Consider the following 9,226-nt stretch of genomic DNA (forward strand, 5'->3'; position numbering starts at 1 on the left):
TTCTGCACTCATGTTCATTAGTTACTGCGCAGCTGTGCTTTAGCAAATTTAGGCAAATCTTCCTGAAAGTTATAACAGCAACAACAACAACAATAATAATAATAATAATGTTAAACGTGCTCAATCTGCTTGAAGGTGAAAACAATTCTACAAAATAAACTCTACTCCACCAATGAATGCATTTGTGAAAGTAAAAAAAAAAAAAAAGTTACATTTTCTCAAGTCACCCCAGAGGTCAGGAAAAAAATTCTACAAAATAAACTCTACTAATTAGCGTAGTTGTGCTCATTAGTGGAGTAGCAAGGCAGGCTGCTGAGGCTGTGCTGCAAAGGCCCATGGGATATGTCCTGAGAGTGGGAGGGAGGACTATGGGGAAAACAAGCCACAGCAAGCTGCAGAGTACATGAACATCTGTCAGGAGTCATGTGTTTTTGAGCAAATACCCAACCCACTGCATCTTATTTTCAGGGTGGCTTATTACGATGCGCAAACTGGCCCACTCTATTCAGTCTCTGATAGGGATGGATCATGGGTGAAAAATTTGCTTTTAAAAATTATTTTTGGGTGGGTTATTTTACAGATTTCCCCAATTTGCACCTCCTGAGTCAACTGAGCCAAGACCGAATTGCCAGGAACAAACTAGGAACTTAAACCAACTTCAAATCATGGTTTAAGGTCCTGGCTTGTTCTAAACCTGGTAACCATAGCTTCCTGTTAACATCCAAACTAGCTGGGAAGCTATTGTTAATTTAAATCTTCCTGGCATGCTGGGGAAAAGAGAAGGGAAGAGGTGACATGCATGGGTAGGAGGCCTATTTCTATCTTGACCTGTGTGTGTGTGTGTGTGTGTGTGTGTGTGTGTGTGTATAACATAATTGCACTATATTGCTCCTTTAAACTAAGTAGAATGTCATCCTTAGTTTAGATGGATGAATTTTTTAAAAGCAGCAAAAGAAAAATAGGAAACGGTGTCAAGCGTTACTTTTTGGATATAAAGGATTTATTCATCTAGCTCCAGCTTTATAAACAACATGAACTCCTAGCAAAGTATACACTTCTCCTTCTTTCTCTTATGTTTGGTGTGTGTTAAAACTTTTTATTAAAAATTTTAAAGTAAGACCAAAAAAGAAATAAACAATTACTGTAGTGACAGAACAAATATAACAGCTGAGCTATAGAAGGAAAAAGCAATTTAAGTACACTAAAGAACAATAAACATAGCAAGAGTGGAAACAGTATAAAGGGACAAATAAGATATACAATGCCGAGCGAGCAATACAAGGTGCAAGTAAACACATTAGGGTATTAATCAAGAAAAATCATAGTTTGGAATTGGATTTGCTTTGCAATATAATAAAAATAAGACCCCCTGTCAAATACATTTTTGCCTGCAATATTTTTCGTCGATAGTTGCTTTCTCTAAGGTGAGTATGGAGCTTGCAGATCAAATCAGTCAAGATTTCTTTCCAAAATTGCCACAACCATTTTGTGCCACTTTAATTCTGTATCACATTTTCGTATGAGTGACCTCAAAATCTGATGTGCAGGATAGGATAGTGCTCCAGACCGGTTCTCTATAGATGCCCGGGGTTCTTAAAGAGTCTACCTGCTAAAAACCAATGAAAACTACTCAAGAGGTGAGGTGCAGCAGGAAAAAAAAAAAATTTAGAAGCAGCAGTCCCTGTCTCAGCCTCAACCCTTGCCCCCATGGGAAATGCCAGAGGGTGGGGGAAGGAAAGTGACAGTCCGCATACTTAGAGAAGTCTCACCTCTTAGAGAAAAGAGCATGGAAGCCTCCATTAGCAGAAAGGGGATGACCCAGGAAGCCATACAGAAAGAACCTCGTTTTCATGCTAATGATGAGAAGGTTACTTTCTATGGTGAGCAGCCAATATCCCCCCCACCCCAGATGCATGAGAGTTAGGGTGAGAAGCATTAGGGGAAATATGGCAAATGTCAGGAGACCCAGAGGTGCTGCCATCTCTACTGCTAAACCGGTGGAGGGACCCCCAAATATGGCGAGCGGGCTGTGCATGATGCAGGGGAACCTTTTATTACCTTCCAGTTTCAAGCTGAATGTTCTGTTGAACTCTCAGATCAATCTTAAATATTAGGGCTCTGCATGGGCCCCCTGATCTGACTCTGAGGCCCAAGGTGGGCCTAATTTGCTTCATGCTGATTCGGGGGGGGGCAGACCCACTTTGGCCTCTGCCCCTCCACACACACATGCTGTCCAGCTCCCAGCTCCTTACCTGGGCCCTTAGGCTGCCAGCCATCTTGTTCCGGGGGGGCAGGGGTAGATCCACCACCATTGCCAGGGGAGCCACCACTGGGGGAGCCACCACTGGTGTTGCCAGGGGAACCATTGCTGCCACTGCTGCTGGGGGAGCTGCTGCTGATGCCAGCTCCTAGGCCCTCTGGACACATGCCAGCAGCTGTCTTGTTCTTCCGGGGGCTGGGGGGAGCCATTTTTAAAATGGCAATTCCCTATAATTCTGAAAATACAGGGAGTCACCATTTTTGAAATGGCTCCCCCCCCCGAACAACAAGACAGCTGCCAGCGCACATCTGTAGTAAAAATGTAACCTAAAAGCCATTGTATGTGTCTTAAGCAGCACGTAGTATTGTAAGAGCTGCGCATGCCTGGAATGAGCAGACAGTAACCCTAAGATAAGGTTGCCAAGCAAACTGCTAGCAACCAATCAAAGTGACATGCTGGCTAAGGAATGCAAGCTGAGGTGATAAAACTGTAGCGTGGGGGTTGCCCAGGGTCGACTCTGCTTTTGAGCGTGAGCTCCTTTTTCAAACTGTTTGCAAACAATAAAATCGAGTTGGACCCAGCCTGAAGTTGACTCTCCTCTTTGGGGCAAATTGGACTAGCCTCCAGGGGGCGAAACTAGCATTTTGTGCAACACATCCATAGGACCCAGGTAAGATGCTGGGGGCTGGGAGGCGGCAGTGGAGTCTGGGCTTCCAGATCTTGCAAAAGTGCACCGAAGTTCTTTGGAGCAACCTAATCTGCTCTGCGCTGCTTCATGCCCTCTCCACCTTGCCTTGGAGGAAACCCAAAGCGCACCGCTTCAGCTCGGAGCTTGAGCTTCATGCTGAAATGGTGCACCGCCCTATTAAATCATATAGTGCACACGTGCAGCACCATCAGTGTGCATGCACCTGACATTATGGCCTGGACTTTCCCTCCTGCAACATCTGGACTATTCTCGAAAGAATGATCTGTCCTAACAAAACAGGAATCCAGAATTTTGCAAACTAATTGCTTTTTGCACAAGTCCAGGCCCAGGTTTTTGAGGGAATAGTGCAAGACAGCCTCAATAGGCCCACTCCTTCAATTTGTCTACCTTCTCACCACCATTGTCACTAGCTGCTATTGCTGCTGCTCCTCCTCTTTCTCATCATTGCTACCACTTACTTGCTTGCCAAGCAGAGAGCCAGTGAGCAAGTAGGCAGGGGCATCTGCTACTCCTTCTCAGCACCACCATTGTCTGGGCGAGAGCGAGAGGGAGGTGAATTCAGGTTGCAGTGATGAAGAGGAGCAGCAACTCCAGGGGACTCTTGTCCATGGGTCCCTGCTGGGGTGTGGGGCCTCAGGAAGTGCCCAGCTATGCCTACCCTTTATGCCAGAACCTGGTCCTGTCCATTTCAATAGGATAACATACAGAATCTGCTACATTATAGCTGCTAATAATGTATGCCTGACTTCCAAGAACAGTTGGTAACCTGTCTTAGGCCCAGGAGGTCCTCCTACAAAAGAAGATTGCTATTTTTGCCATCCATAGGGAAAGGAAAGGCATATATCATGCAGTTTTTAATGTCTGAAATGGGAGCCAAGGTTTTAACAACAATCTGCAGAAACAATGAAAATATACTGAGGGAGATTTACCAAAGTGTTAAACTAACTCTCTCTCTCTCTCTCTCTCTCTCCATGAATTAATACCAGATATTAATTAGATATGATTTGTAAGTATCCACTTGAAAAACAGTTGGCTTAGGTTTGCTGTTGGTAAAATAAGACTTACAGTATCAGATGATGTGCCGCCTGTCCAGCTGGCTAATCTCACATGGTCGGCTTTTGTAAGAACATCAAATATTTACTCAGCTTTGCTCAATGTGACATTTTTGGAATGTTTACTCACAATTTAAAATTATATTTCTATATATTTTTATGCATACTCAGAATGCAAGAAAATAATGATCGCTACTACATTCATTTTAAGATCCATCGTTTGTGAACAAATGCAATTATCCAAGCAGGTAACTAGAGCATTGCAAGGTATCTGTGCTTCATTATCTTAATGAATATTAATGAAAAGGCTTTATTGTTTTGAAGGATGAAATATTTAGAGATTGGCTTTCCCCATCGAAGTGTTAAAAACTACTTAATGCAAGCCTGACTTTTACTATTTATTTTTAAAGGCAGAACACATTAAATACACCCCAGATGGCTCTCTACTCCCCCTCCCTGTAAATATGAGTTATAAATTGTGTGACATTCTAATTGCATGCCATTATATTTTATTCCATGGAAGCCCAAGCACATCTACATTTTCAAGTAAGCATTGTACTGTTTTAGAACAATACTTTTTAATTTGGAAGGACCGCCAGCATTCAAAGAACACTCCTTGTCATCAAGCTAATCTATAGATCACTTCCCATATGACATTCTTCCAAATCTTTGGTTGGATGGATCTATGAATTACTACAGCTAAGCATGACCTATGTGCATGTCATGAGCACCAGAAGAAACCTGTGGGGTGTTGGTTTTGAAAACCACACTTGTCTGTGTAGACTTTTGGGCCAGTGACAGCACAAAATGGCCCTGAAAGCAGAACTTCATGTGACGCGTGGTGTAGGTAGGAAGCAGTTGAAAATAGTAGCCCTGTATTAAGTTGTGTGTCAGACCTACCAATGTAACTTCTGCACATTTCCTCACCGTCACCAGCAGCTTGTATCTCCTATGCAAACTAATATAGTACTATAGAGCAGTGATGAAATTAGGTAATTTTATTTATTTATTTACTGCATTTTTATCCCACTTTTCAGACAATCGTTGTCTCCCAAACGTGACTCACACATCAGTCGAAGAGAGAGACAGGCCTTTGTCACCAGGCTTACAAATGCAAAGACAGGGCATACAAAGGAAGAGGAGTTGAGGGAAAAGGAGACCAGTTTTTCAAGGCCAGAACCAGCTGGTGAGCTAGTAGCAATGCACGTCAGGCCAGGCTGATCTTCTCATGCTGGTTCTCTTCCTCGAATGAGGCTCCCTGCAGCTGAGCCTTCTCTGGCTGATGGATGGACCAGGTTGGTCTCCCCCTTGGCTTATTCCTGGGGAGCAGAACATGCAACCTCCTGGTGGCTCTAAGAATGCTGGCTGATGGCAGAGTCCAGAGGGTGCTTCCCTTCTGCTTTCTAGTCCCAGGGCAAGTCCTGACTCTGGACCTAATGGTCTTCTTATAGGGAGAGACCCCTCTTTAGATGGTCATGTATATTACTTAATTTACATCAAAATATGGCAAGCCAGCCAGCGGCTTTTGAGACCCTCCTGCTCATTCTGCTGAGTGGGACCCTGGACTTCTACCCCAAAGGGTGTTGTTTTTTTTCCTGATGGCACCACTGGAATAGAAAACTGATCCCAGAAGACCTTGGGTGAAATCCCACCAGACTCACCTGCTGGCCATGAACCTAACTTACCCAAGTTCCTGGGCTGTAAAATGGGAACATTAACAATGTCCTACCTCACAAGGGTTGTCATAATGGTAAATTAGGCTTTTGAAGTCTTAACACTGACAGATAAAATACCTGCAAGAGCAAAGCAGTGTCATGAGGAGGAGGGGGAGCTGTGCATGTTGAATATTATCACAGGAGGCGAGATGGTTGCACAATGTGTTAAGAATTCATTTTACAACAGACAGTGACCCAGGAAATGTGTGTGCCTGTGACACACAGACTTTTCTGGACACGTTGGTTGCACATCCAATAAACTATGAGCCTTAACCTTCTCCATGACAGATTTTAAATGCAGACATCCTGTTTCACGTCAAGGCTATCCAGCAACCTTCACATCTTTACAGCTTGTCATAAACCATATGAGCTGTTTGCCTTCTCATTTCTTGGGTCTTACAGCTGACCTCTTTTGGATGCTCTGTTGTAAATGGCACCAAGTTGTGTGTATTTTGTATGCAGGAACATTTTCCTGCATGGGAAAATATATCATACGAGGCATCCCCAAGTGAGGAAAGCTGCCAGTGCCTATGTTCAGGTGTACATGGGAACATAGGAAGCTGCCTTAGATGGAGTCAGACTATTGGTCTATCAAGCCTGGGATAGGAATGTCCTTCACTGTGGAATCTGGCCTTTGGGGGGCTTGACGAACTCCCAGTGAGCACCTGACTCGCTAAGCCACAGGGCTTTTCCTGAAATCCAAGAACTTCTGTTTTAAAAAAATTATGCAAATAGAAATGTACACAATTTGTGGAGCGCAATTTGCTTGGTTTACACAAATTTTGGCTGCAAATTACATAATTTACACAAATCGCAGCTGAAGTTTGTGCAAGTTACGCAAATTACAGCTGAAATGTGTGTAAAGCATACTAGTTGCACCCTGGAATTTGCGCACATTTCTATATATGTACATTTCAAGAAATGGAAAATCTGCGAGCTGGCCCCACTCGATCCAGATGAAGTGGGGCAAGCTCGTGAGGAGCGAGCCAAAGTTCAGGGGGCTGAGCTGAAGAAAGCTTGGCAACTCCCACCCCCTGGACAGATTCCTCCAACATCCATAGCCTAGTATTGACTGGCAGCAGCTCTCCAGGGTTCCAGGCAGAAACTCTTTCCTGTTACCTGCTACCTGATCCTTTTAGCTGGAGATACCAGAGAATGAACCTGGAACCTTCTGCAAGCAAAGTACTCCTGTTCCAAGAGGAGCAGGCTGGGGGGACTGGTGATTACAACGTGGCCAAGAGTGTTCTTCTTCCTTGTCATTAAAAGAAAAAAGTCCTTGCAAGGCCTGGACAGCCAGCTTCCCTGGCCAGACATTTCCCGGAACGCCCAAAATCCCCAAGGAAGGATGTTATGATCTGATGTCTCCCCCGTGGACATTCCAAGAATTGTGCTGGCCAGGGAAGGTGGTTGTGAGGGTGTGTGTTTTTTTAAGGTTGTACGGAAGAACACTCTTCATCCAACTCATGCCATAAATGTCCCTCCCCCACAGTCCTGTATGGAACACTGAATAAGCATCAACCTCTATTCCAGTGGCTTTCACATAGGCTGGCCATTTACACATCACCAAAAAGAGGATTAAAAGGGGGTACTGATTTGCATATAATTTGAATATGCTAATTATATGCACATCTATGCATCTACAAATATGTGTAGATGCAAATTTTGAAATAATTACTATAATTTTAAGAGGAACACAATACATCTCATCATAGTGGGGAGGAAGACCAGAGGATTTTTATGGCTACTCAGTCTGCTGTCTGGGTGCCAGCTATTGAGGGGCAAATTCAAAGTTCCTTCTCTCCTTTTTTATGCTTCTTTATCTTTTAACTGGACTTCAAATAGACAGCCTTTCAAGTAGAGGACACCTTCAAACTGAGGACCCTTCTCTGTAAAGTAGTACACATAGTCACCTTACTTTCAAACCATGTTCCAGAGAACACTCGGGTTCCTTCAAAGCTTCAGGGGTTCTTCAATGAGATGATCAATAATGGTGGACAAGCTTCCCTGAAAGAATGTCCTCCACTACTGATCTTCTCCTGCAACGTGCAGCTGCAGAACAATAGTGGGGTGTGTTTTATGATGCACACTCAGCGTATGATGACGGTAAGGCCCAACAGGTCTGGATGCTCTAGGGTGTGCACTGCATGAGGTGCGCCCGCTAGAGCATCCCCAGAATCCCATGTTATACAGTGCATTTCCATGACAGACCATCAGGGGTTCCTTGGCAGATGAATGAATGTGAAAAGGGTTTAATGATGGCAGGAAGTTTGAAAATTCTCTTCTGCTCTGAATCCTGGTCCAGTGGACAAATGGAGCTAAGCAGCTGTATGCCAGAGTGATGGCAAGCAGGGAAGACCTGCATCTAGTGACTGACCATTTTGAGAACTCCAGGTCTAGTCTGACATTTGCTTGTATCTTTTCCATCCTTGCCTTTCTGTAAGTCTGCATCTTTCTTTGACACTGTTGTATGGCTGGCGTTTATATTTGTCAACTGCAGCTGCAATGTAAAACAGGAAAGAAGTAATGAAAAGGGAAGACAAATCACTGGAGGAAAAGACAATATGCAGCAAAGAGCAAATACATTACTCAGCCCATTGTTAGCTTCAAACGTGAGTTTTATGTCAGTGATATTTCATCTCTCCGTGTATCTCTCAGCGTGTGACTTTTCTATATTATTTTCTGACTCTTCTTCAGGAGGGCAGAGAATTCCTTACAACAGCAGCGATCCAGCCTGACAAAACAAACCTTGGAGCCCAGGCTCCATAATAAATCACACTCTCAGACATCGACCTTCTCTTTCAGCTATTTTCCAAGTCAAATGTAATATTAACAAACTTGTTTTGTTTTTTTAAGGAAGTGCTATCTTTTGGTAGCAGGAGGAGAGGAGGCTGTCCTTTAAATCTTGATTTGTACCAGACAGAAAATACAGTCTGAAAATGCGATGAATAGGCCAGATTACAATTATCAGGATGACACTGGGAAGGCATCAGGAAGATAAATCAACTCTCAAAAGATAGCCCAGTGACAAAGGGCAATCTCCAACATGGTCATTCCACAAACTCAAATAGCACTAGCGGAGTTCCACCAGATCTTCCAATTGTGCAACAAGGGACTGTAGTCTAACCTCCTGCTGAACGCAAGATCTATAACATAGGATGCAACTACAGCACCCTTGACAGATGGCTGTCCAGCCTCTGCTTAATATCTTCAAGAGAAGGAGAGGCCACCACCTCCCAAGGCCATCTGGTCTACTGTCAAACTGCTCTTCCCAAAATTGGCTGGGTTTTTGTAGACCAGCTCTTAATTTTGGCTCCTTCAGGTCTCTGAATTGTGATCTCTTACTACTCAGCTCACCTAAGGATAGTGACATGAGAAGATGGAAAAGTATATGGAATTCCCTTGGACAGGTATGGTACAGGTGATAAGCATAAGGCTTATGCTAACCATGTGTAGTATACTTGTCCAAGGCAGATTTGGGAAAGTTGATTAT

At 43.8% G+C, this 9,226-nt stretch overlaps 1 long non-coding RNA gene across 1 annotated transcript; it reads left to right on the forward strand.

Moving 5' to 3' along the window:
* Positions 1-2,770: 2,770 nt before the first annotated feature.
* On the forward strand, positions 2,771-8,521 carry LOC146347395 (uncharacterized). Its single transcript, XR_014789873.1, has 3 exons — positions 2,771-2,930; positions 4,193-4,269; positions 5,059-8,521. It is a non-coding gene; the product is annotated as an uncharacterized LOC146347395 (long non-coding RNA).
* The last annotated feature ends 705 nt before the right edge of the window (positions 8,522-9,226 follow it).

This window comes from Heloderma suspectum, chromosome 4, assembly GCF_057233095.1.
Source record: "Heloderma suspectum isolate Gila_16-S chromosome 4, 16-S_ref, whole genome shotgun sequence".
In the NCBI taxonomy this organism is placed as follows: Eukaryota; Metazoa; Chordata; class Lepidosauria; order Squamata; family Helodermatidae; genus Heloderma; species Heloderma suspectum.